Consider the following 26,060-nt stretch of genomic DNA (forward strand, 5'->3'; position numbering starts at 1 on the left):
CGGATCACAGGTGCAGCAGACATCTATTGCAATGAAGATGGAGCTATGGCAGAGAATCGTGGACAGGGTCAACGCCGTGGGACAGCACCCCAGAACAAGGGATGACATCAGGAAGAGGTGGAACGACCTACGGGGGAAGGTGCGTTCCTTGGTTTCAAGACGCCAGATTGCTGTACAGAGGACTGCCGATGGACCCCCACCTCCTCCCCCACAACTAACAACATGGGAGGAGCAAGTCTTGGCGATCATGCATCCTGAGGGCCTGGCAGAAGTAGCAGGAGGACTGGACTCTGGTAAGTCAAATCTTTACTACTCTATCCCCTACACCCTACCTGCATGCCATCACAAACTCCTACCCCTACCCTCACCCCCATCACTCCACCACCTCACACATACCCCACCATCACAACCCACTCATCCCAATACTAAGCCCTGCATGTAACACAAAAGCATGGACACCACTCACAGACCTGCATGGACACCCATCACCACAGCATGCACACTAGTGACAATCACTTAGCCAACCAAATCACAACTCACACAAGCCAAAGCTGCCTTGCTAATAACAACCATAGAGGAAAACATACCCATGAACAAGAAGACACACGCAGAAACAATAACACTGCACTTACATCCCCACAGGACCCCCACACAACGTCACCGGAGAGGAGGTGCCAGCAACATCCAGTCCCCCCTCAGAAGAGGCCCACAGTTATGACAGCAGCTCTGCACTCTTGGATCAGGATGACCAACCTGGCCCATCAGGGACCTCTGGACAGTCAGTGACCCAGCCACATTCCCAAACCACCACAAAGCCTCCCCCCTCAGGAAATACCAGCACAAAACCCACCCAGTGGGCCCATCCCTCTATCCCCAGGACACGTCAATCAGCAGTGTGTCCACCACCACAGGGACCCCAGGCAACCCCACAAACACAGGACGATCAGGGACCTGGGGTCAGTGGCATTGGGCACACGGTTCAGGGGACACAGGCACGGGTCAACAGGGAACCTGGGAGGACTGCTGTGTGGCAGGGGGAGGACAGGCCCAGGGAATCGACTCTCCACGAGGCACTCACCAACATCCTGGGAGCATACCACCATTCCCAGGAGACCATGGGCCAGAAACTTGCCAAGATGCAGGAGACCCAGCGGCTGCAGGAGGGACCGTACCTGGGGATCAGGGAGGACCTGAGGGACATCCAAACCACCCTGGTCACCATTGCAGGGGTGCTGGCAGACATGGCCAACACCATGAGGGAGGCAGTGGCACACCAAGGGGCCCCTGACACTAGCCACACCGATGAACAGCCCTCCACCTCTGCTGACACTAGCGAACAGGAGACCCCGTCACAGGAACAACAGGCCACCAGCACCCCACCCCCTGCAGAAGGAGACTCACCACACAAAAGGTCCCTGCGATCCAGGCAGAAGCCAGAGAACATTGCCAAGACCCCCGCCAGGAAATAAGACTCTCCTGATTGTCACCCTTGTGTCCCACCCTGTTACCCTGTCCACCTTTAACTGAAATTGCTCCACTTCCTATGCCCCCTTGGACAATGCACTTGTGATACCGAGAGACTGGACTCTATCCTGGACTTTCCTCTATCAGCAGCCCAGCCCATTGCACATCCCCCTCTACTTATAGACACTTAAATAACCACCCTTGGAACAAATACAAGTGTGGAGTCTGTCAATTGTTTGAAAAATGTATTAGTTTAACAAGCTGTAAACATTGCAATTCAAGTTTACAGTTATATTTACATAGGTATGACCTGTAGTGGGCAGCAGTAAACACACCAGGAGCCAGAGTGGGGCACAGAGATCTGAAAATAGAGATGCCAAAGGGTGCAGTAAGTGGCCATAGACAAAGGGAAATCATGCTGCCATGCCCAATGTCCAACACAAAACTGAAATGTAAAGTGAAGTTACAGTGTCTTACCGTGTGTCACTGGAAGTACTGCTGTATGAGAAAACTTCTGTTGTCCACATCTTCTTCCTCTGCCTCCTCTTCCTCACTGTCCACAGGATCCACCGCTGCCACACGCCCATCCCCAGGCTCATCCTCCTGCAGGAAAGGCACCTGGCGTCTCAAGGCCAGGTTGTGCAACATGCAACATGCAACGATGATCTGGCACACATTGTTGGGTGAGTAGTACAGGGATCCACCTGTCAGATGGAGGCACCGGAACCTGGCCTTCAGGAGGCCAAAGGTTCTCTCAATGATCCTCCTTGTTCGCCCATGTGCCTCATTGTAACGTTCCTCTGCCCTTGTCCTGGCATTCCTCACTGGGATCAGTAGCCATGAGAGATTGGGGTAACCAGAGTCACCTGCAAATATCGAGGGATACCTGTTAGCCACACTCTCACCCTTAGGGCCAACACCACCCCCATATACCTACATCAACTGGGTGGGGACCATGGGCTCACCTATTAGCCACACCCGGTGCTTCTGGAGTTGAGACATCACTTATGGGATGCTGCTATTCCTCAGGATAAAGGCATCATGCACAGACCCAGGATACTTTGCATTGACATGGGAGATATACAGGTCTGCCAAACACACCATCTGCACATTCAAAGAGTGAAAGCTTTTTTGATTTCTGAACACCAGTTCATTTCTCTGAGGGGGGACAAAGGCAATATGTGTACCATCAATGGCACCAATGATGTTGGGGATATGTCCTATTGCATAGAAGTCAGCCTTCACTGTGGCCAAATCCTCCATCTGGGGGAATACGATGTAGCTGTGCATGTGTTTCAGCAGGGCAGACAACACTCTGGTCAGCACGTTTGAGAACATAGGCTATGACATCCCTGATGCCATGGCCACTGTCACTTGGAAGGAACCACTTGACTGGAAATGGAGCACTGACAGGACCTGCAGTAGAGGGGGGATACCTGTGGGTTGGCGGATAGCTGACATCAGGTCTGGCTCCAATTGGGCACACAGCTCTTCGATTGTGGCCCTATCAAGTCTGTAGGTCAGGATAATGTGCCTCTCCTCCATTGTCACCAGGTCCACCAGGGGTCTGTACACAGGGGGATGTCTCCATCTCCTATTCATCTGCAGCGGTTGGACTCTAGGGTGAAATACGGTGAGCAGAACGTCATATTCAAACATATTCTCAGATTAATATGCCATTTTTGCTTTACAGAAACAGTATTTGAACTTGTAAGTCAGTTGATGTGCCTATGTCTGCTGTGACGCAGTTAGGTTCCAGGGCCTGTGCCCACCTAAAATGGCAGCTGCCTGACCTGTGAGGAGGGACAAGTGGAAATGAGGTAATTCTGCTGGCGTTGTGCGCTGATGTGGTCGGCGCTCGAAGACCGCCGCGCAACACCGCATTGGTTAACATTGGGGCCTATGGGTTCCAGGAGCCAATGGCGATGTACGCCAGTGGTGACGGTACACACCGCCGCGGACGTTACCGCCATATTCTATCTGTTCACTCACTTGCTACCTGACCTTCAACAGGAGAGGACCTACACTGCAAGTGCTGCTGTGATCTATGTCTGGAAGTGACAATGGCTCAAGTGTCTGGGGAAAGAGCCCCCGCCTTCACTTCGGAGGAGTTGGAGAGACGGCTGGATGGGGTCCTACCACAGTACTCTTTACTTTATGGTCCTCCAGATAAACCGGTGAGTACACTGTGAGCATGATGTGTGGGGCATGAATGTATGAAGTGCTGTGTGTGTAACCCTTGTGTAGGGGAGGGCTGAGGTGTCCTGGGCAGAGTGCTGCATGTATGGTGGTCAATGTATGTGCGTAAGGGGATGGGTGTGATATGTTGGGCCATGAGTATAACAGTCCAGACGGTATGAACAATACCTTTTCTGTTGTATCTTTTCTGCAGGTCAGTGCCCATCAGAAAAAGGGTATTTGGTGTGCCATCGCCAAGGAGGTGCGGACCCTGGAGGTCTTGGACAGGCGGAGCACCCACTGCCGCAAACGGTGGGAGGACCTGCGCCGCTGGGCAAGGGAGACGGCGGAGGCCCAGCTGGGGCTGGCCTCCCAACGAGAAAGGGGTGCCTGTCATAACCTGACCCCCCTGATGTTCCACATCCTGGCTGTGGCCTATCCGGAGTTGGATGGGTGCTTGAAGGCATCTCAGCAGCCACAAGGGGGTGAGTACAAATTCAGAATCATGACTTTGTGCACGTTAAGGTATTACCTGGGTGGAGGATGTGGGCTATGGGTGCCCCTAGACCAGGTTGAACATGGCAGGGTAGGTTCCATGATGGGCAAGCTCAGATGCACTCCAACCCCAATTATGTTAGTGGGCATCCTGTGGGTTTCTGGTGTGTAGCTAATGGCGTTAGGCATTGTCCACCATGGCCTGGTGGCTAGTATTTGAACTGGTAGTGACTGGTAGTGCATGGCCTAGTGCAAAGGGCTGCTCCCTGTGAGTTGTGTAAGCCAACTGTAGTGTTGTTGCTGGCATTGGCCAAGTGTATCCTCTGTCTCTTCCCCCCCCTTTTTGTTTTGTCCCCCTGTCCTTGTGTGCATTAGCATCATCTGGCGGAGGAGCAGAAGCACCGGCGATGGAGGGAGCTGCATCCCACATGGCCCAAGAGGCTGAATCCACCGACGGTGAGGGCACCAGTGGGACGGAGGGCGAGGGGAGCACCATGACAGAAACAGGATGGGACAGTTCTGAAAGTGATACTTCCTCTGATGGAAGCTCTCTGGCGGTGGCGGACACCTCTGTGGCCACCCCAACTACAGGTACAGCCGCCATCCCCCGTACCAGCACCGCCCTCCCAGCAGCCCCTCAGCGTGCTTCCCGTGCCCTGCTCACCCAGGACGGTGGGGATCTCCTTCACCTCAGGCACCTCAGGCCCTGCCCCAGTCAGCCCTGCTGCCCTCAGTGAGGAGGCTATTGACCTCCTGTGATCCCTCTCTGTTGGGCAGTCAGCCATACTGAATGCCATCCAGGGTCTAGAAGGGCATTTGCAACAAACAAATGCATACCTGAAGGGCATTCACTCTGGCGGGCGGCCCAACAGAGAGCATTCCAGGCTCTGGCCAACTCCCTGATGGCAGCAATTGTCCCTGTTCCAGCCTCATCCCTCCAACTTTCTCTACCCAGTCCCAATCCACTCAACCCCAGCCTATCCCAAGCACACCTTCAGACCTGCATGCACCCAAATCAACACACATAAGTGACTCAGGCAAACACAAGCACCACACTTCATCCCACAGGCACTCACATAAGCACCATCCAGATGCAGACACACCAACATCCACTGCCTCCACTGTGTCCCCCCCTCCTCCTCCTCATCCACCTCCCTCCCAGTAGCATCTCCACTCACCCATGCATGCACTACATCCTCATCCACTACCACCATCACCAGCACGCCTATCACTACACGCCCCTCACTGACAGTCACCACCCCCACATCCATGCACAAGTCCCCTGTGTCCTCTCCCACTGTGACCCCTCCTCCCAAAGGACACAAACAAGCACTCAGACACCCAACAACCATCCACCTCACAACAGCATCCAGCCCATGCTCCTGCACCCAAACACAGCAGACTGACACCTCCTACAACCACTCCCTCTTCTTCCACTCCCAAACCTTCACCCTCTTCCTGCCCGTGTCCATAGAAGCTTTTCCTCACCAACATTGACCTATTCCCTACCCCTCTTCCCGTCCTTCACCTCGGGCCAGGGTGGCCAGAAACCAGCCCAGCACCTCAGCCACCAAGTCCACGGCCACTGTGGTTTCTGCAGCTACTGCAGGTGTGAGAGGCTCCAAGGAGGCACCCGTCAGCACAGCCAGTGTGCCAGCACCACCTGCCAAGGCCAAGAAGGGTCCGCCACCTAGCAAGGGGAAGGAGGCACCACCAGCCAGCAAGGGGAAGGAGGCACCACCTGCCAGCAAGGGCAGGAAAGGAACACCAGCTGGCAGAAGCAAGGAGGCACCGCCATCTGCCAAGTGTAGGAAGGGGCACACAACACCAGCCATGGCACAGCACCCGTCCGAGGCTGAAGGGGAAGGGCTGGAGCCTCCCCCCACCACTGTGAGCACCACCACATGCACCGTCGCCAGCACTGCCACCTGCACCATCGCCAGCACCACCACCTGCCCCGCTGCCAGCAGCACCACTGTCAGCAGCCCCAGTGGGAAGCCGTCCGAGGCTGCAGGGGAAGGGCTGGAGCCTCCCCCAACACTGCCAGCACCGCCGCATATTTTTCCAATGCTGGTGTACCTCCTCATACACCAGGAACACGAATGCCGGCGAAGCCGACCACGGTGAGCACTGCACCTAGCACTCAAGGGACGGGGGAGGAAAAAGAGAGTGACACACACATGCAAAACGCAACACCACCACCACCACCCCCACCCTAACCCTCAACACCATACACACAAACAGATGCAAGAGCATTACTTATACACCCCGTAACCTTCAGGAATAATGCAAGGACAAAAGGAATGGATTAAAATGAGTGTAATAGTGCAATTTTAGATAAATACATACTTAAATCAATAAACAGTATGTACAATATATACAAAAGGAGGGACAATGCCCACTCCAAAATGTCTGTGGCCCACGGGGCCATAACTCATAGGCCAAGGCCACACTTGACTCTTGCCTCAATACATAGATGTTGGCGGTTACTGTCGCGGTTACTGTCGCGGTGTTTGTTGCTACCGCCGTGGCGGTCGGAGTGTTAAAGTGGATGTCTGTGTTGGTGGTTTCCATCCTGGTCATAATTCAATTTTTTTTACCGCCGGCCAGTTGGCGGTATTACCACTGCTTTATCACTGACCACCAGGGTTGTAATGAGGGCCATAGTGTCCTCGGCCCGCAACGTGTTATAGAAGGGGCCGCAGATGCTTGTGCACCCCCTTCTGTAATACTGATAGTGCTGACGCACATGTAGCAGGCGTTCCCTTGTGTATATGGAGGCATAGCATCATGCAAATGAGGGAATCACTGTGCCTCTGCAACCATGCCAACATGTGCTTACAGGCAAAGAGACACTTAGGAGGCACACTCAGTGTACTCCCTCAGGGCAGCCCTCTGGAGGGGGAAAGGACCCTGCAGAGTTCCCTCTGCAGTCGCTTACTGCACCAGCCCTCAGGGAGCTCTTTCTCCCTCCTCCGGCTCTTGAAACACAAAGCGGTTAGTAAACAGCTGCCTCGTATATCAGTGAACGTGCTGGCCCCAGGGCCGCAGGGCGTGCACGGTGACACTGAAGGCTGTGCATTAAATGTAATAGTGTGGAGTGGCCCTGTTTGCTCCATGGAACACCTGCTGGTAGCAGGAAGGGACAGATTACACCCTCACACTGCTGGTTTGAAAGGGCCAAGTGAGCCATAGTTACTTCAAGGGGAGACAGAGAAAGGCAAGTGGAAAGCAAGAAAATACCTTACAAGATGGTTCAGAGACAAAAAAAGCGTGTGAGATTTGAAATGAGGTCTCAGTAAAGACTTTCACACCCAGCCTCCACTTTGAACAGAGGTGTCACCAAGGACTATGTTATCATAAAAAAGAGATTTTATTCTGTATACAATATAAGAAAAAGATCCACTCTCATCAAACTGTAGTATACAGAATCTGCACCCTCCTAAAATGACATAATACAAGTGCTAGTTTTTAACTAAGGTTTTCTACACAAACTCAGTACATTGAACTCCACAATATTATTATTTTGTTTAGTTATAGCTCTGTGAGAAGCAGAGGTAAACTTCCTGTGCCTTTTATTTTCTCTGTAGGGCTTCCAGTCAATTAAAGATGCAAATAAAAGAGCCCAAAAAGTAGAAGGAAATCAGCGTTACTATTGACAAGTCTCCAAACATGGAAGACAACCACAGGAAGGAAAGGATTTTAAAGAAAGCTTGAAATCAAGTAAGAGCACTCCGTCTTTTATAAATAAAATTAATAACATCATATAAACTTTCTTCTCCAGGTGTAAGTAATAATGAATATCTGTAAACAATGACCAACAACATCCCGTCGGGATCAAAGATCCTGGCAGAGACGGTCCCACTGGCAGGGTGGCATTCAGTGGTCAGACCAACACAGCCGCAGCGGTCCGACTGCCACCAAGAGTCTGGCAGTCTTGAGACCACCAGACTTGTAATAGGGCCCAAATCTGTGTTTGTTGTAGGCAAACTCACTACAGATTACAAACCAAAAACTTGCATTTGCAATGTGTGAGAAAGTAGCCTCTTTCTAGCATGGTTACCCCCATTTGTGGCCTGTTTGTCAGTGTGTTTTGACTGTCACTGTTAGGGAAACTACTTTTTCAACCCTCCTCAGAGTGATGCAGAGAAAACAGAATCACCAGGCAAGGCTCCAGAACAGATGAAATGTTTCTTGAGGTACCAAAGGTTATTGGCAGGCCAAGGCAGAAGGCCGATGCACATCCCAGTGTTATGTATTACAAGCTGGCATCTTCTGCCCCCAAGCATATAAGTCAGGCAGTTTATATATGTTAATAAGTGCTGTCACAGCAAAACCCCAAAAGGGGACATCGTCCTAACATGGGCACGCACATACAAAAGAAACGCTACATATACAAAACTTAAAGTCCACAGAGTAAAATTATACATAATGCAGTGTGAGCATGAACACGTGAACAGTCAACAGGTGGACCCTAAAGAAATGGGGGCTGGGTTGCTGGCTGAACTTAAAGTGTGAGACCGAGCTAAACTTAACAACGTGGATTGGAGAGGTTTGTTTGCACAGCTGGCATAGGTGTCAGAGAGGTCAGCAGGGAAGTTTTGGGCCAGTGAATGTGGAGGAGTGGAACCATTCTGTGAAAGAGAGGAGCAATCATCTAGGTAAGAGAAAAGATTAAATAGCTTACTGGGGTTCAGATAATGGGAGAGAATTGGAACTAAAGTATCATATCTATAGGTACACACATGTGAATATATATTTTCCTCAACAATATCTCCTTTTTGATAGTAATGTCATACACAGTTGCAAAAATATATTATATATATATACATGGCAGAAGCATAGTAATAACAACGTATCAATAAAATACATATCTTTGTAAGGCATTACACATTGTTTAAAAATTAAATACAGATATTGTCATCTAGAAATACACCTATGAGGTATTCATTATTTAAACACAGACCAAATGATATGCTAGTATCAAATGCATTCATGAGTTATGGGTCTATAGCCATTAAATAAAACATTTCTTCATGTGCTTCCTCTACATCTTGTTGTATTCTAAGATATCTGTGGGCTATCTCCTGCTCTCTAGGAGGTAGATCTTTAACTGCAGAAATCGAATAGATGCTCTTACTGCAGAACTGCTGGGGCATTGCAAAAGTTAAAGACATAGATATGAAGTCTTTCTGTTACTCAGTTCTAAGCCACTTTCTCTAATTGTCAGTAAAGCAATAGCACGCAGTGTGCTGTCCTCTGCTTCTCCTACTGGTCTGCAGTTGTCTTGTTCAGGGGGCATCTTCACGGACCTCTTCAGTCTATTTTTCTGCAAGTGGGACTATCACCTTTCTTTGAGACTACGTTGTGTGCTTCATTCAACTGCATCAGTTGGTGTCACCTGACACTTGATGACAGGCCCTCAGCGTGGCTCTTGGGAACGGTCTGGTCTGTCTCCCCTTTTTCTGGTATGTTGCGTTGTTGCATGTGCTCATCCATTGCAGGCATGTCGGTCTTGGTGGTTGTTGGTGCGGATCTGAACCTAGTGCCGTGAATCCACTCAGGACGTCCCTGTACCTTCACAGCCGTCCGCGTCACCAGGAGCACGAGGTGTGGTCCAGTCCATCTAGAACTAAGAGAAACATCTTTTATTTTTCTCACCATGACCATGTCTCCATCTTTACCCCCTTCGCTGCCAGGCCTTTTCCCCCTCCTGTGCCGAGCCTTTTTTGGCTATTTGGAGCAGTTCTCGCTTAGGCCCTCATAACTTTTTGTTCACGTAAGCTACCCACGCCAAATTTGCGTCCTTTTTTTCCAACATCCTAGGGATTCTAGAGGTACCCAGACTTTGTGGGTTCCCCAGAAGGAGGCCAAGAAATTAGCCAAAAAACAGTGAAAATTTCATTTTTTTTAAAAAAATTGGAAAAATGGGCTGCAGAAGAAGGCTTGTGGTTTTTTCCCTGAAAAGGGCATCAACAAAGGGTTTGCGGTGATAAAATCACCAGCTTCCCAGCTTTCAGGAACAGGCAGACTTGAATCAGAAAACCCAATTTTTCAACCCAATTTTGGCATTTTACTGGGACATACCCCATTTTTACGATTTTTTGTGCTTTCAGCCTCCTTCCAGTCAGTGACAGAAATGGGCATGAAACCAACACTGGATCCCATAAACCGCAACATTTCTGAAAAGTAGACAAAATTCTGAATTCAGCAAGGGGTAATTTGTGTAGATCCTACAAGGGTTTCCTACAGAAAATAACAACTGAAAAAGAAAAATATTGAAATTGAGGTGAAAAAAACATAAATTTTTCTCTAAGTTTTACTCTGTAACTTTTTCCTGCAATGTCAGATTTTCGAAAGCAATATACCGTTACATCTGCTGGACTCTTCTGGTTGCGGGGATATATAGGGCTTGTAGGTTCATCAAGAACTCTAGGTACCCAGAGCCAATAAATGACCTGCACCCTGCAGTGGGTTTTCATTCTATGCCGGGTATACAGCAATTCATTTGCTGAAATATAAAGAGTAAAAAATAGCTATCAAGAAAACCTTTGTATTTCCAAAATGGGCATAAGATAAGGTGTTGAGAAGCAGTGGTTATTTGCACATCTCTGAATTCCGGGGTGCCCATACTAGCATGTGAATTACAGGGCATTTCTCAAATAGACGTCTTTTTTACACACTGTCTTACATTTGGAAGGGAAAAATGTAGAGAAAGACAAGGGGCAATAACACTTGTTTTGCTATTCTATGTTCCCCCAAGTCTCCCGATAAAAATGATACCTCACTTGTGTGGGTAGGACTAGCGCCCGCGACAGGAAACGCCCCAAAGCGCAACTTGGACACCTCACAGAAAACAGACCTGTTTTTAGCAAAGTGCCTACCTGTAGATTTTGGCCTCTAGCTCAGCCGCCACCTAGGGAAACCTACCAAACCTGTGCATTTCTGAAAACTAGAGACCTAGGGGAATCCAAGATGGGGTGATTTGTGTGGCTCGGACCAGGTTCTGTTACCCAGAATCCTTTGCAAACCTCAAAATTTGGCTAAAAAAACACATGTTCCTCACATTTCTGTGGCAGAAAGTTCTGGAATCTGAGAGGAGCCACAAATTTCCTTCCACCCAGCGTTCCCCCACGTCTCCCGATAAAAATGATACCTCACTTGTGTGGGTAGGCCTAGCGCCCGCGACAGGAAACGCCCCAAAGCGCAACGTGGACACATCACAGAAAACAGACCTGTTTTTAGCAAAGTGCCTACCTGTAGATTTTGGCCTCTAGCTCAGCCGCCACCAAGGGAAACCTACCAAACCTGTGCATTTCTGAAAACTAGAGACCTAGGGGAATCCAAGATGGGGTGATTTGTGTGGCTCGGACCAGGTTCTGTTACCCAGAATCCTTTGCAAACCTCAAAATTTGGCTAAAAAAACACATGTTCCTCACATTTCTGTGGCAGAAAGTTCTGGAATCTGAGAGGAGCCACAAATTTCCTTCCACCCAGCGTTCCCCCACGTCTCCCGATAAAAATGATACCTCACTTGTGTGGGTAGGCCTAGCGCCCGCGACAGGAAACGCCCCAAAGCGCAACGTGGACACATCACAGAAAACAGACCTGTTTTTAGCAAAGTGCCTACCTGTAGATTTTGGCCTCTAGCTCAGCCGCCACCTAGGGAAACCTACCAAACCTGTGCATTTCTGAAAACTAGAGACCTAGGGGAATCCAAGGAGGGGTGACTGGCGGGGCTCGGACCAGGTTCTGTTACCAAGAATCCTTTGTAAAGCTCAAAAATTGGCTAAAAAAACACATGTTCCTCACATTTCTGTGGCAGAAAGTGCTGGAATCTGGGAGGAGCCACAAATTTCCTTGCACCCAGCGTTCCCCCAAGTCTCCCGATAAAAATGATACCTCACTTGCGTGGGTAGGCCTAGCGCCCGCGACAGGAAACGCCCCAAAGCGCAACGTGGCCACCACTAAAATTTTGGAAGAAAACAGAGGTGTTTTTTGCGAAGTGACTACCTGTAGATTTTGGCCTCTAGCTCAGCCGGCACCTAGGGAAACCTACCAAACCTGTACATTTCTGAAAACTAGAGACCTAGGGGAATCCAAGGAGGGGTGACTGGTGGGGCTCGGACCAGGTTCTGTTACCCAGAATCCTTTGCAAAGCTCAAAAATTGGCTAAAAAAAACACATGTTCCTCACATTTCTGTGGCAGAAAGTACTGGAATCTGGGAGGAGCCACAAATTTCCTTCCACCCAGCGTTCCCCCAAGTCTCCCGATAAAAATGATACCTCACTTGCGTGGGTAGGCCTAGCGCCCGCGACAGGAAACGCCCCAAAGCACAACGTGGACACCACCAACATTTTGGAAGAAAACAGAGGTGTTTTTTGCGAAGTGACTACCTGTAGATTTTGGCCTCTAGCTCAGCCGGCACCTAGGGAAACCTACCACACCTGTACATTTCTGAAAACTAGAGACCTAGGGGAATCCAAGGAGGGGTGACTGGCGGGGCTCGGACCAGGTTCTGCTACCCAGAATCCTTTGCAAAGCTCCAAATTGGGCTAAAAAAACACATGTTCCTCACATTCTGTGGCAGAAAGTTCTGGAATCTGAGAGGAGCCACAAATTTCCTTCCACCCAGCGTTCCCCCACGTCTCCCGATAAAAATGATACCTCACTTGTGTGGGTAGGCCTAGCGCCCGCAACAGGAAACGCCCCAAAGCGCAACGTGGACACATCACAGAAAATAGACCTGTTTTTAGCAAAGTGCCTACCTGTAGATTTTGGCCTCTAGCTCAGCCGCCACCTAGGGAAACCTACCAAACCTGTGCATTTCTGAAATCTAGAGACCTAGGGGAATCCAAGATGGGGTGATTTGTGTGGCTCGGACCAGGTTCTGTTACCCAGAATCCTTTGCAAACCTCAAAATTTGGCTAAAAAAACACATGTTCCTCACATTTCTGTGGCAGAAAGTTCTGGAATCTGAGAGGGGCCACAAATTTCCTTCCACCCAGCGTTCCCCCACGTCTCCCGATAAAAATGATACCTCACTTGGGTGGGTAGGCCTAGCGCCCGCGACAGGAAACGCCCCAAAGCGCAGCGTGGACACATCACATTTTTTCATTGAAAACAGTGCCTACCTGTAGTTTTTGGCCTGTAGCTCAGCCAGCACCTAGGGAAACCTACCAAACCTGTGCATTTCTGAAAACTAGAGACCTAGGGGAATCCAAGATGGGGTGACTTAAGGGGCTATGACCAGGTTCTGTTACCCAGAATCCTTTCCAAACCTCAAATTTTGGCTAAAAAAAAGCATTTTTCACACATTTCGGTGACAGAAAGTTCTGGAATCTGAGTGGAGCCACAAATTTCCTTCCACCCAGCGTTCCCCCAAGTCTCCCGATAAAAATGATACCTCACTTGTGTGGGTGGGCCAGGTGCCTCCAACAGAATAAGGCCCAAAACTTGTAGAGATACAGGGGATAGTACTGCGAGTTTATAAGGACATATTCTTTTATACATCTTTAGACTGACTCTGCTTTGGGGACCCACATACGTGAGGTGTCATTTTATTTGGGAGACTGAGGGGAACACTGGGGAGTAGGAATTTTGTGCTGGAGTGGTGATCGTACGAAGAAAAGTCAGGAAAATATGCTTTTTTTAAGCACATTTTGAGGTTTACAGAGGAGTCTGGGTAAGAAAATGTTGGGGGATCCACGCAAGCCACTCCTCCCTGGACTCCTTGGGGTGTCTAGTTTAAAAAAAATTCTGGGTTTGGTAGGTTTCCCTAGATGAAGGCCGCACACAGGACCAAAAACATAGGTGCCCTCTCCCCCCCCAAACACAGGTAGTTTCGTAATATATCGTTTTGATGTGCCCACATACGTCCGTGATGTGCCAAACACTAAAATTTTGAAAAGAAACACACTTAGGTTATGTGAAAAAGACCCCTCACCCACCAACCAAGTTGGTGGCATGCTTCATCATCGGGGTCCCACCTGAGGCACCTAGCGTGTCATAGGTGTGCTGCGACGCCTGATTACAGCGGAGCAGGTTTGGTCATTTTTACCACACATACTGGTTGGATTTGGCACGAGGGTGAGTGATGGTTCAGTGGATCAAATTTTACTAACAAGAGCTTTCACAAAAATGAAAAGCACTGTTAGTAACTGAAAGGCAAAAAACTGAACCAATGACTCACAGCTCGTGAGCTGTAAAGCCGCGACAAGGCACCAACCGCTTTACAGTCCATTCACACAACTTTCATACATGACACACACAAGGCCATTCACACCGCCAGCCACGGGCCCAGCACATTACAACACTCACATCGACAGACAGCGCCACTCAAGGGCCCATCACTTACATACGCCCACGTGCCTGATACAACAATCACACCAGCTGATGGGAGTGTGTGGACTGGTGTTTGGCTGGCAGTGTGTTGCAGTAGCCAACATCAAGTCAATATGTACAGTCTCAGCCAAGCCCCACTCCACACACAATGGCATCATATTTTATTTATTTTTTTAAACAGAGGAACCCCTAACTAAGTAGAAAGAATTACAAAACAACAAACACAAAAGCTCTAACTAAGAACATGACAGAAATGCTAACCATGAAACTATACACATGAAAATACAAAACAGACATGAGTTTACACTCATGGTTGTTCCCAGAAATTCTTCTGGGTGTGGTAATTCTTAAAACAAGCACCGACACACAGCCCAGGCTTTGAAGGACAATCTGGGCAGTACATTCGAGACTCCCTCCGGATACCTCTTCGAAAACACACTCTACATTTCTTAGCTGGAAAGTCTTTTTTGGGTGTGGGAGGAATGTGCTCAGCAAAGTGGCGATCTTTCAATCTAGCCACATCCTCCACCACTGCTTCTCTAGGAACTCTGGCCTGTTCCACCACAATAAGGCTCTCTATCACTGACTCCTGAAATTTCACAAATGTCATCTTTGAGTCTGGAGACCTATCCCTAAACACAATAAAAGCATTGAAGGTTGCTAAGTGGAAGAGGTGAAGTGCTAACTTCTTATACCAAACATAAGACTTACGAATAGCAGTATAAGGTTCCAACCTCTGGTCAACTCTATCTACACCTCCCATGTGCTTATTATAATCTAAAATGCACACAGGTTTGCGCATGTAGGAAGTTGGCTCTGTATGTGCTATTTCAAAGTAAGGAATAGCATGCACAGAGTCCAAGGGTTCCCCTTAGAGGTAAAATAGTGGTAAAAATAGATAATACTAATGCTCTATTTTGTGGTAGTGTGGTCGAGCAGTAGGCTTATCCAAGGAGTAGTGTTAAGCATTTGTTGTACATACACATAGACAATAAATGAGGTACACACACTCAGGGACAAATCCAGCCAATAGGTTTTTATATAGAAAAATATCTTTTCTTAGTTTATTTTAAGAACCACAGGTTCAAATTCTACATGTAATATCTCATTCGAAAGGTATTGCAGGTAAGTACTTTAGGAACTTCAAATCATCAAAATTGCATGTATACTTTTCAAGTTATTGACAAATAGCTGTTTTAAAAGTGGACACAGTGCAATTTTCACAGTTCCTAGGGGAGGTAAGTATTTGTTAGGTTAACCAGGTAAGTAAGACACTTACAGGGCTTAGTTCTTGGTCCAAGGTAGCCCACCGTTGGGGGTTCAGAGCAACCCCAAAGTCACCACACCAGCAGCTCAGGGCCGGTCAGGTGCAGAGTTCAAAGTGGTGCCCAAAACACATAGGCTAGAATGGAGAGAAGGGGGTGCCCCGGTTCCGGTCTGCTTGCAGGTAAGTACCCGCGTCTTCGGAGGGCAGACCAGGGGGGTTTTGTAGGGCACCGGGGGGGACACAAGTCCACACAGAGATTTCACCCTCAGCAGCGCGGGGGCGGCCGGGTGCAGTGTAGAAACACGCGTCGGGTTTTCAATGTTAGTCTATGAGAGATCTCGGGATCTCTTCAGCGCTGCAGGCAGGCAAGGGGGGGATTCCTCGGGGAAACCTCCACTTGGGCAAGGGAGAGGGACTCCTGGGGGTCACTTCTCCAGTGAAAGTCCGGTCCTTCAGGTCCTGGGGGCTGCGGGTGCAGGGTCTCTCCCAGGCGTCGGGACTTTAGGTTCAAAGAGTCGCGGTCAGGGGAAGCCTCGGGATTCCCTCTGCAGGCGGCGCTGTGGGGGCTCAGGGGGGACAGGTTTTGGTACTCACAGTATCAGAGTAGTCCTGGGGTCCCTCCTGAGGTGTTGGATCGCCACCAGCCGAGTCGGGGTCGCCGGGTGCAGTGTTGCAAGTCTCACGCTTCTTGCGGGGAGCTTGCAGGGTTCTTTAAAGCTGCTGGAAACAAAGTTGCAGCTTTTCTTGGAGCAGGTCCGCTGTCCTCGGGAGTTTCTTGTCTTTTCGAAGCAGGGGCAGTCCTCAGAGGATGTCGAGGTCGCTGGTCCCTTTGGAAGGCGTCGCTGGAGCAGGATCTTTGGAAGGCAGGAGACAGGCCGGTGAGTTTCTGGAGCCAAGGCAGTTGTCGTCTTCTGGTCTTCCGCTGCAGGGGTTTTCAGCTGGGCAGTCCTTCTTCTTGTAGTTGCAGGAATCTAATTTTCTAGGGTTCAGGGTAGCCCTTAAATACTAAATTTAAGGGCGTGTTTAGGTCTGGGGGGTTAGTAGCCAATGGCTACTAGCCCTGAGGGTGGGTACACCCTTTTTGTGCCTCCTCCCAAGGGGAGGGGGTCACAATCCTAACCCTATTGGGGGAATCCTCCATCTGCAAGATGGAGGATTTCTAAAAGTTAGAGTCACTTCAGCTCAGGACACCTTAGGGGCTGTCCTGACTGGCCAGTGACTCCTCCTTGTTTTTCTCATTATTTTCTCCGGCCTTGCCGCCAAAAGTGGGGCCTGGCCGGAGGGGGCGGGCAACTCCACTAGCTGGAGTGTCCTGCTGGGTTGGCACAAAGGAGGTGAGCCTTTGAGGCTCACCGCCAGGTGTGACAATTCCTGCCTGGGAGAGGTGTTAGCATCTCCACCCAGTGCAGGCTTTGTTACTGGCCTCAGAGTGACAAAGGCACTCTCCCCATGGGGCCAGCAACATGTCTCGGTTTGTGGCAGGCTGCTAAAACTAGTCAGCCTACACAGATAGTCGGTTAAGTTTCAGGGGGCACCTCTAAGGTGCCCTCTGTGGTGTATTTTACAATAAAATGTACACTGGCATCAGTGTGCATTTATTGTGCTGAGAAGTTTGATACCAAACTTCCCAGTTTTCAGTGTAGCCATTATGGTGCTGTGGAGTTCGTGTTTGACAAACTCCCAGACCATATACTCTTATGGCTACCCTGTACTTACAATGTCTAAGGTTTTGTCTAGACACTGTAGGGGTACCATGCTCATGCACTGGTACCCTCACCTATGGTATAGTGCACCCTGCCTTAGGGCTGTAAGGCCTGCTAGAGGGGTGGCTTACCTATACTGCATAGGCAGTGAGAGGCTGGCATGGCACCCTGAGGGGAGTGCCATGTCGACTTACTCGTTTTGTCCTCACTAGCACACACAAGCTGGCAAGCAGTGTGTCTGTGCTGAGTGAGAGGTCTCCAGGGTGGCATAAGACATGCTGCAGCCCTTAGAGACCTTCCTTGGCATCAGGGCCCTTGGTACTAGTAGTACCAGTTACAAGGGACTTATCTGGATGCCAGGGTCTGCCAATTGTGGATACAAAAGTACAGGTTAGGGAAAGAACACTGGTGCTGGGGCCTGGTTAGCAGGCCTCAGCACACTTTCAATTGTAAACATAGCATCAGCAAAGGCAAAAAGTCAGGGGGCAACCATGCCAAGGAGGCATTTCCTTACACAACCCCCCCCCAAACGAAAGAGGATGAGACTAACCTTTCCCAAGAGAGTCTTCATTTTCTAAGTGGAAGAACCTGGAAAGGCCATCTGCATTGGCATGGGCAGTCCCAGGTCTGTGTTCCACTATAAAGTCCATTCCCTGTAGGGAGATGGACCACCTCAACAGTTTAGGATTTTCACCTTTCATTTGCATCAGCCATTTGAGAGGTCTGTGGTCAGTTTGAACTAGGAAGTGAGTCCCAAAGAGGTATGGTCTCAGCTTCTTCAGGGACCAAACCACAGCAAAGGCCTCCCTCTCAATGGCACTCCAACGCTGCTCCCTGGGGAGTAACCTCCTGCTAATGAAAGCAACAGGCTGGTCAAGGCCATCATCATTTGTTTGGGACAAAACTGCCCCTATCCCATGTTCAGAGGCATCAGTCTGCACAATGAACTGCTTAGAATAATCTGGAGCTTTGAGAACTGGTGCTGAGCACATTGCCTGCTTCAGGGTGTCAAAGGCCTGTTGGCATTCCACAGTCCAGTTCACTTTCTTGGGCATTTTCTTGGAGGTGAGTTCAGTGAGGGCTGTCACAATGGATCCATATCCCTTCACAAACCTCCTGTAATACCCAGTCAAGCCAAGGAATGCCCTGACTTGAGTCTGGGTTTTTGGAGCTACCCAGTCCAGAATAGTCTGGATCTTGGGTTGGAGTGGCTGAACTTGGCCTCCACCTACAAGGTGGCCCAAGTAAACCACAGTTCCCTGCCCTATCTGGCATTTGGATGCCTTGATAGAGAGGCCTGCAGATTGCAGAGCCTTCAAAACCTTCCTCAGGTGGACCAGGTGATCCTGCCAGGTGGAGCTAAAGACAGCAATATCATCAAGATAAGCTGTGCTAAAGGACTCCAAGCCAGCAAGGACTTGATTCACCAACCTTTGGAAGGTGGCAGGGGCATTCTTTAAACCAAAGGGCATAACAGTAAACTGATAATGCCCATCAGGTGTGGAGAATGCTGTCTTTTCTTTTGCTCCAGGTGCCATTTTTATTTGCCAGTACCCTGCTGTCAAGTCAAAGGTACTTAGAAATTTGGCAGCACCTAATTTATCAATGAGCTCATCAGCTCTTGGAATTGGATGGGCATCTGTCTTGGTGACAGAATTGAGCCCTCTGTAGTCCACACAAAACCTCATCTCTTTCTTTCCATCTTTGGTGTGAGGCTTGGGGACTAAGACCACTGGGCTAGCCCAGGGGCTGTCAGAGCGCTCAATTACTCCCAATTCCAGCATCTTGTGGACTTCCACCTTGATGCTTTCCTTAACATGGTCAGACTGTCTAAAGATTTTGTTTTTGACAGGCATGCTGTCTCCTGTGTCCACATCATGGGTACACAGGTGTGTCTGACCAGGGGTTAAGGAGAAGAGTTCAGGAAACTGTTGTAGGACTCTCCTACAATCAGCTTGCTGTTGGCCAGAGAGGGTGTCTGAGTAGATCACTCCATCTACTGTACCATCTTTTGGGTCTGATGACAGAAGATCAGGGAGAGGTTCACTCTCTGCCTCCTGATCCTCATCTGTTACCATCAACAGATTGACATCAGCCCTGTCGTGGAAGAGCTTAAGGTGGTTTACATGGATCACCCTCTTGGGGCTCCTGCTTGTGCCCAGGTCCACCAAGTAGGTGACCTGACTCTTCCTCTCTAGTACTGGGTAAGGGCCACTCCATTTGTCCTGGAGTGCCCTGGGAGCCACAGGCTCCAGAACCCAGACTTTCTGCCCTGGTTGGAACTCAACCAGTGCAGCCTTTTGGTCATACCAAAACTTCTGGAGCTGTTGGCTGGCCTCAAGGTTTTTGGTTGCCTTTTCCATGTACTCTGCCATTCTAGAGCGAAGGCCAAGTACATAGTCCACTATGTCCTGTTTAGGCTCATGGAGAGGTCTCTCCCAGCCTTCTTTAACAAGGGCAAGTGGTCCCCTTACAGGATGACCAAACAGAAGTTCAAAGGGTGAGAATCCTACTCCCTTCTGTGGCACCTCTCTGTAAGCGAAAAGCAGACATGGCAAGAGGACATCCCATCTCCTTTTGAGCTTTTCTGGGAGCCCCATGATCATGCCTTTTAATGTCTTGTTGAATCTCTCAACCAAGCCATTAGTTTGTGGATGGTATGGTGTAGTGAATTTATAAGTCACTCCACACTCATTCCACATGTGCTTTAGGTATGCTGACATGAAGTTGGTACCTCTGTCAGACACCACCTCCTTAGGGAAACCCACTCTGGTAAAGATACCAATGAGGGCCTTGGCTACTGCAGGGGCAGTAGTCGACCTAAGGGGAATAGCTTCAGGATACCTGGTAGCATGATCCACTACTACCAGGATATACATATTTCCTGAGGCTGTGGGAGGTTCCAGTGGACCAACTATGTCCACACCCACTCTTTCAAAGGGAACCCCCACCACTGGAAGTGGAATGAGGGGGGCCTTTGGATGCCCACCTGTCTTACCACTGGCTTGACAGGTGGGGCAGGAGAGGCAAAACTCCTTAATCATGTTGGACATATTGGGCCAGTAGAAGTGGTTGACTAACCTCTCCCACGTCTTGGTTTGTCCCAAATGTCCAGCAAGGGGAATGTCATGGGCCAATGTTAGGATGAACTCTCTGAACAGCTGAGGCACTACCACTCTCCTAGTGGCACCAGGTTTGGGGTCTCTGGCCTCAGTGTACAGGAGTCCATCTTCCCAATAGACCCTATGGGTTCCATTTTTCTTGCCTTTGGACTCTTCAGCAGCTTGCTGCCTAAGGCCTTCAAGAGAGGGACAGGTTTCTTGTCCCTTACACAGCTCCTCCCTGGAGGGTCCCCCTGGGCCTAAGAGCTCAACCTGGTAAGGTTCAAGCTCCAAAGGCTCAGTTCCCTCAGAGGGCAGAACTTCTTCCTGAGAAGAGAGGTTCCCTTTCTTTTGCTGTGTTGCAGTGGGTTTCCCAACTGACTTTCCTTTCCTCTTGGTAGGCTGGGCCATTCTTCCAGACTCCAGCTCTACTTGTTCACCCTGTGCCTTGCATTGTGCTCTGGTTTTCACACACACCAGTTCAGGGATACCCAGCATTGCTGCATGGGTTTTTAGTTCTACCTCAGCCCATGCTGAGGACTCCAGGTCATTTCCAAGCAGACAGTCCACTGGGATATTTGAGGAGACCACCACCTGTTTCAGGCCATTGACCCCTCCCCATTCTAAAGTAACCATTGCCATGGGATGTACTTTTCTCTGATTGTCAGCGTTGGTGACTGTGTAAGTTTTTCCAGTCAGGTATTGGCCAGGGGAAACCAGTTTCTCTGTCACCATGGTGACACTGGCACCTGTATCCCTCAGGCCCTCTATTCTAGTCCCATTAATTAAGAGTTGCTGTCTGTATTTTTGCATGTTAGGCGGCCAGACAGCTAGTGTGGCTAAATCCACCCCACCCTCAGAAACTAGAGTAGCTTCAGTGTGGACCCTGATTTGCTCTGGGCACACTGTTGATCCCACTTGGAGACTAGCCATACCAGTGTTACCTGGATGGGAGTTTGGAGTGGAACCTTTCTTGGGACAGGCCTTGTCTCCAGTTTGGTGTCCATGCTGTTTACAGCTATGACACCAGGCCTTTTTGGGATCAAAGTTTTTACCCTTGTACCCATTGTTTTGTGAAGAGGCTCTGGGCCCACCCTCCTGTGCAGGTTTTTGGGGGCCTGTAGAAGACTCTTTACTATTTTTAGTTTTGGTTGTCTCATCACCCTTCCCCTGGGGAGTCTTTGTGACCCCTTTCTTTTGGTCACCCCCTGTTGAAGTCTTGGACACCCTTGTCTTGACCCAATGGTCCGCCTTCTTTCCCAATTCTTGGGGAGAAATTGGTCCTAGGTCTACCAGATGCTGATGCAGTTTATCATTGAAACAATTACTTAACAGGTGTTCTTTCACAAATAAATTGTACAGCCCATCATAATTACTTACACCACTGCCTTGAATCCAACCATCTAGTGTTTTCACTGAGTAGTCAACAAAGTCAACCCAGGTCTGGCTCGAGGATTTTTGAGCCCCCCTGAACCTAATCCTGTACTCCTCAGTGGAGAATCCAAAGCACTCAATCAGGGTACCCTTCATGAGGTCATAAGATTCTGCATCTTGTCCAGAGAGTGTGAGGAGTCTATCCCTACACTTTCCTGTGAACATTTCCCAAAGGAGAGCACCCCAGTGAGATCTGTTCACTTTTCTGGTTACACAAGCCCTCTCAAAAGCTGTGAACCATTTGGTGATGTCATCACCATCTTCATATTTAGTTACAATCCCTTTAGGGATTTTCAACATGTCAGGAGAATCTCTGACCCTATTTATGTTGCTGCCACCATTGATGGGTCCTAGGCCCATCTCTTGTCTTTCCCTCTCTATGGCTAGGATCTGTCTTTCCAAAGCCAATCTTTTGGCCATCCTGGCTAACTGGATGTCCTCTTCACTGGGGCTATCCTCAGTGATTTCAGAGGTGTTGGTCTCTCCTGTGAGGGAACCAGCATCTCTGACTATTATTTTTGGAGTCAGGGTTTGAGGGACCCTGTTCTCCCTAGATAGGACTGGTAGGGGGGAATTGTCCTCCAAGTCACTATCCTCTTCCTCTGAGTTGCCACCCTCAGAGGGGTTGGCCTTTTCAAACTCTGCCAAAAGCTCCTGGAGCTGTATTTTGGTAGGTTTGGGGCCCATTGTTATTTTCTTTATTTTACAGAGTGATCTTAGCTCCCTCATCTTAAGATGGAGGTAAGGTGTGGTGTCGAGTTCCACCACAGTCACATCTGTGCTAGACATTTTGCTTCTAAAAGTTGGAATACTTTTTAAGAATCTACAACTGGTTCTAGAATCTAATTCAAACTTTTACAAACTTTTAAACTCTAAAAGAAATGCTAAACAGGATCTAACACAAGGCCCTAGCAGGTCTTTTAAGAATTTAGAAAACTTTTCAAATTGCAAAAATCAATTTCTAATGACAATTTTGGAATTTGTCGTGTGATCAGGTATTGGCTGAGTAGTCCAGCAAATGCAAAGTCTTGTACCCCACCGCTGATTCACCAATGTAGGAAGTTGGCTCTGTATGTGCTATTTCAAAGTAAGGAATAGCATGCACAGAGTCCAAGGGTTCCCCTTAGAGGTAAAATAGTGGTAAAAATAGATAATACTAATGCTCTATTTTGTGGTAGTGTGGTCGAGCAGTAGGCTTATCCAAGGAGTAGTGTTAAGCATTTGTTGTACATACACATAGACAATAAATGAGGTACACACACTCAGGGACAAATCCAGCCAATAGGTTTTTATATAGAAAAATATCTTTTCTTAGTTTATTTTAAGAACCACAGGTTCAAATTCTACATGTAATATCTCATTCGAAAGGTATTGCAGGTAAGTACTTTAGGAACTTCAAATCATCAAAATTGCATGTATACTTTTCAAGTTATTGACAAATAGCTGTTTTAAAAGTGGACACTTAGTGCAATTTTCACAGTTCCTAGGGGAGGTAAGTATTTGTTAGGTTAACCAGGTAAGTAAGACACTTACAGGGCTTAGTTCTTGGTCCAAGGTAGCCCACCGTTGGGGGTTCAGAGCAACCCCAAAGTCACCACACCAGCAGCTCAGGGCCGGTCAGGTGCAGAGTTCAAAGTGGTGCCCAAAACACATAGGCTAGAATGGAGAGAAGGGGGTGCCCCGGTTCCGGTCTGCTTGCAGGTAAGTACCCGCGTCTTCGGAGGGCAGACCAGGGGGGTTTTGTAGGGCACCGGGGGGGACACAAGTCCACACAGAGATTTCACCCTCAGCAGCGCGGGGGCGGCCGGGTGCAGTGTAGAAACACGCGTCGGGTTTTCAATGTTAGTCTATGAGAGATCTCGGGATCTCTTCAGCGCTGCAGGCAGGCAAGGGGGGGATTCCTCGGGGAAACCTCCACTTGGGCAAGGGAGAGGGACTCCTGGGGGTCACTTCTCCAGTGAAAGTCCGGTCCTTCAGGTCCTGGGGGCTGCGGGTGCAGGGTCTCTCCCAGGCGTCGGGACTTTAGGTTCAAAGAGTCGCGGTCAGGGGAAGCCTCGGGATTCCCTCTGCAGGCGGCGCTGTGGGGGCTCAGGGGGGACAGGTTTTGGTACTCACAGTATCAGAGTAGTCCTGGGGTCCCTCCTGAGGTGTTGGATCGCCACCAGCCGAGTCGGGGTCGCCGGGTGCAGTGTTGCAAGTCTCACGCTTCTTGCGGGGAGCTTGCAGGGTTCTTTAAAGCTGCTGGAAACAAAGTTGCAGCTTTTCTTGGAGCAGGTCCGCTGTCCTCGGGAGTTTCTTGTCTTTTCGAAGCAGGGGCAGTCCTCAGAGGATGTCGAGGTCGCTGGTCCCTTTGGAAGGCGTCGCTGGAGCAGGATCTTTGGAAGGCAGGAGACAGGCCGGTGAGTTTCTGGAGCCAAGGCAGTTGTCGTCTTCTGGTCTTCCGCTGCAGGGGTTTTCAGCTGGGCAGTCCTTCTTCTTGTAGTTGCAGGAATCTAATTTTCTAGGGTTCAGGGTAGCCCTTAAATACTAAATTTAAGGGCGTGTTTAGGTCTGGGGGGTTAGTAGCCAATGGCTACTAGCCCTGAGGGTGGGTACACCCTTTTTGTGCCTCCTCCCAAGGGGAGGGGGTCACAATCCTAACCCTATTGGGGGAATCCTCCATCTGCAAGATGGAGGATTTCTAAAAGTTAGAGTCACTTCAGCTCAGGACACCTTAGGGGCTGTCCTGACTGGCCAGTGACTCCTCCTTGTTTTTCTCATTATTTTCTCCGGCCTTGCCGCCAAAAGTGGGGCCTGGCCGGAGGGGGCGGGCAACTCCACTAGCTGGAGTGTCCTGCTGGGTTGGCACAAAGGAGGTGAGCCTTTGAGGCTCACCGCCAGGTGTGACAATTCCTGCCTGGGAGAGGTGTTAGCATCTCCACCCAGTGCAGGCTTTGTTACTGGCCTCAGAGTGACAAAGGCACTCTCCCCATGGGGCCAGCAACATGTCTCGGTTTGTGGCAGGCTGCTAAAACTAGTCAGCCTACACAGATAGTCGGTTAAGTTTCAGGGGGCACCTCTAAGGTGCCCTCTGTGGTGTATTTTACAATAAAATGTACACTGGCATCAGTGTGCATTTATTGTGCTGAGAAGTTTGATACCAAACTTCCCAGTTTTCAGTGTAGCCATTATGGTGCTGTGGAGTTCGTGTTTGACAAACTCCCAGACCATATACTCTTATGGCTACCCTGTACTTACAATGTCTAAGGTTTTGTCTAGACACTGTAGGGGTACCATGCTCATGCACTGGTACCCTCACCTATGGTATAGTGCACCCTGCCTTAGGGCTGTAAGGCCTGCTAGAGGGGTGGCTTACCTATACTGCATAGGCAGTGAGAGGCTGGCATGGCACCCTGAGGGGAGTGCCATGTCGACTTACTTGTTTTGTCCTCACTAGCACACACAAGCTGGCAAGCAGTGTGTCTGTGCTGAGTGAGAGGTCTCCAGGGTGGCATAAGACATGCTGCAGCCCTTAGAGACCTTCCTTGGCATCAGGGCCCTTGGTACTAGTAGTACCAGTTACAAGGGACTTATCTGGATGCCAGGGTCCGCCAATTGTGGATACAAAAGTACAGGTTAGGGAAAGAACACTGGTGCTGGGGCCTGGTTAGCAGGCCTCAGCACACTTTCAATTGTAAACATAGCATCAGCAAAGGCAAAAAGTCAGGGGGCAACCATGCCAAGGAGGCATTTCCTTACAGCGCACTTCAGCAACCTGGCCCCAAACAGTCACAGGGGAAGTACTCTCATCATGGATGGTACTTAGCATGTAGACATCCCTCTTGTCTGAAAATTTCAAAGCTAGCAGCTCCTCGTTCCGCAAGGCACAGCACTGTCCCCTCTCAAGTTTTTTACAGACAAGCTCCCTTGGATAGCCTTTCCGGTTAGAACGGATTGTGCCACAAGCAACTGTGTCCACTCTAAACAATTCCTTGAACAACTGCACACCAGTGTAGAGGTTATCTACATACAAATGGTGACCTTTGTTGAACAGTCGTCTACCAAGATCCCACACAATTTTCTCAGTAACTCCA

At 49.4% G+C, this 26,060-nt stretch overlaps 1 long non-coding RNA gene across 1 annotated transcript in view; it reads left to right on the forward strand.

Annotated features, from left to right (window-relative positions):
• Positions 1–26,060, forward strand: part of LOC138246686 (uncharacterized) — a 298,699-nt gene that overhangs the window by 264,503 nt on the left and 8,136 nt on the right. Inside the window, exon 2 of the long non-coding RNA XR_011194332.1 lies at positions 7,728–7,860. This is a non-coding gene — a long non-coding RNA (uncharacterized lncRNA). The remainder of the gene's footprint in view (positions 1–7,727; positions 7,861–26,060) is intronic.

This window comes from Pleurodeles waltl, chromosome 7 (genome assembly GCF_031143425.1).
Source record: "Pleurodeles waltl isolate 20211129_DDA chromosome 7, aPleWal1.hap1.20221129, whole genome shotgun sequence".
Lineage (NCBI taxonomy): Eukaryota > Metazoa > Chordata > Amphibia > Caudata > Salamandridae > Pleurodeles > Pleurodeles waltl.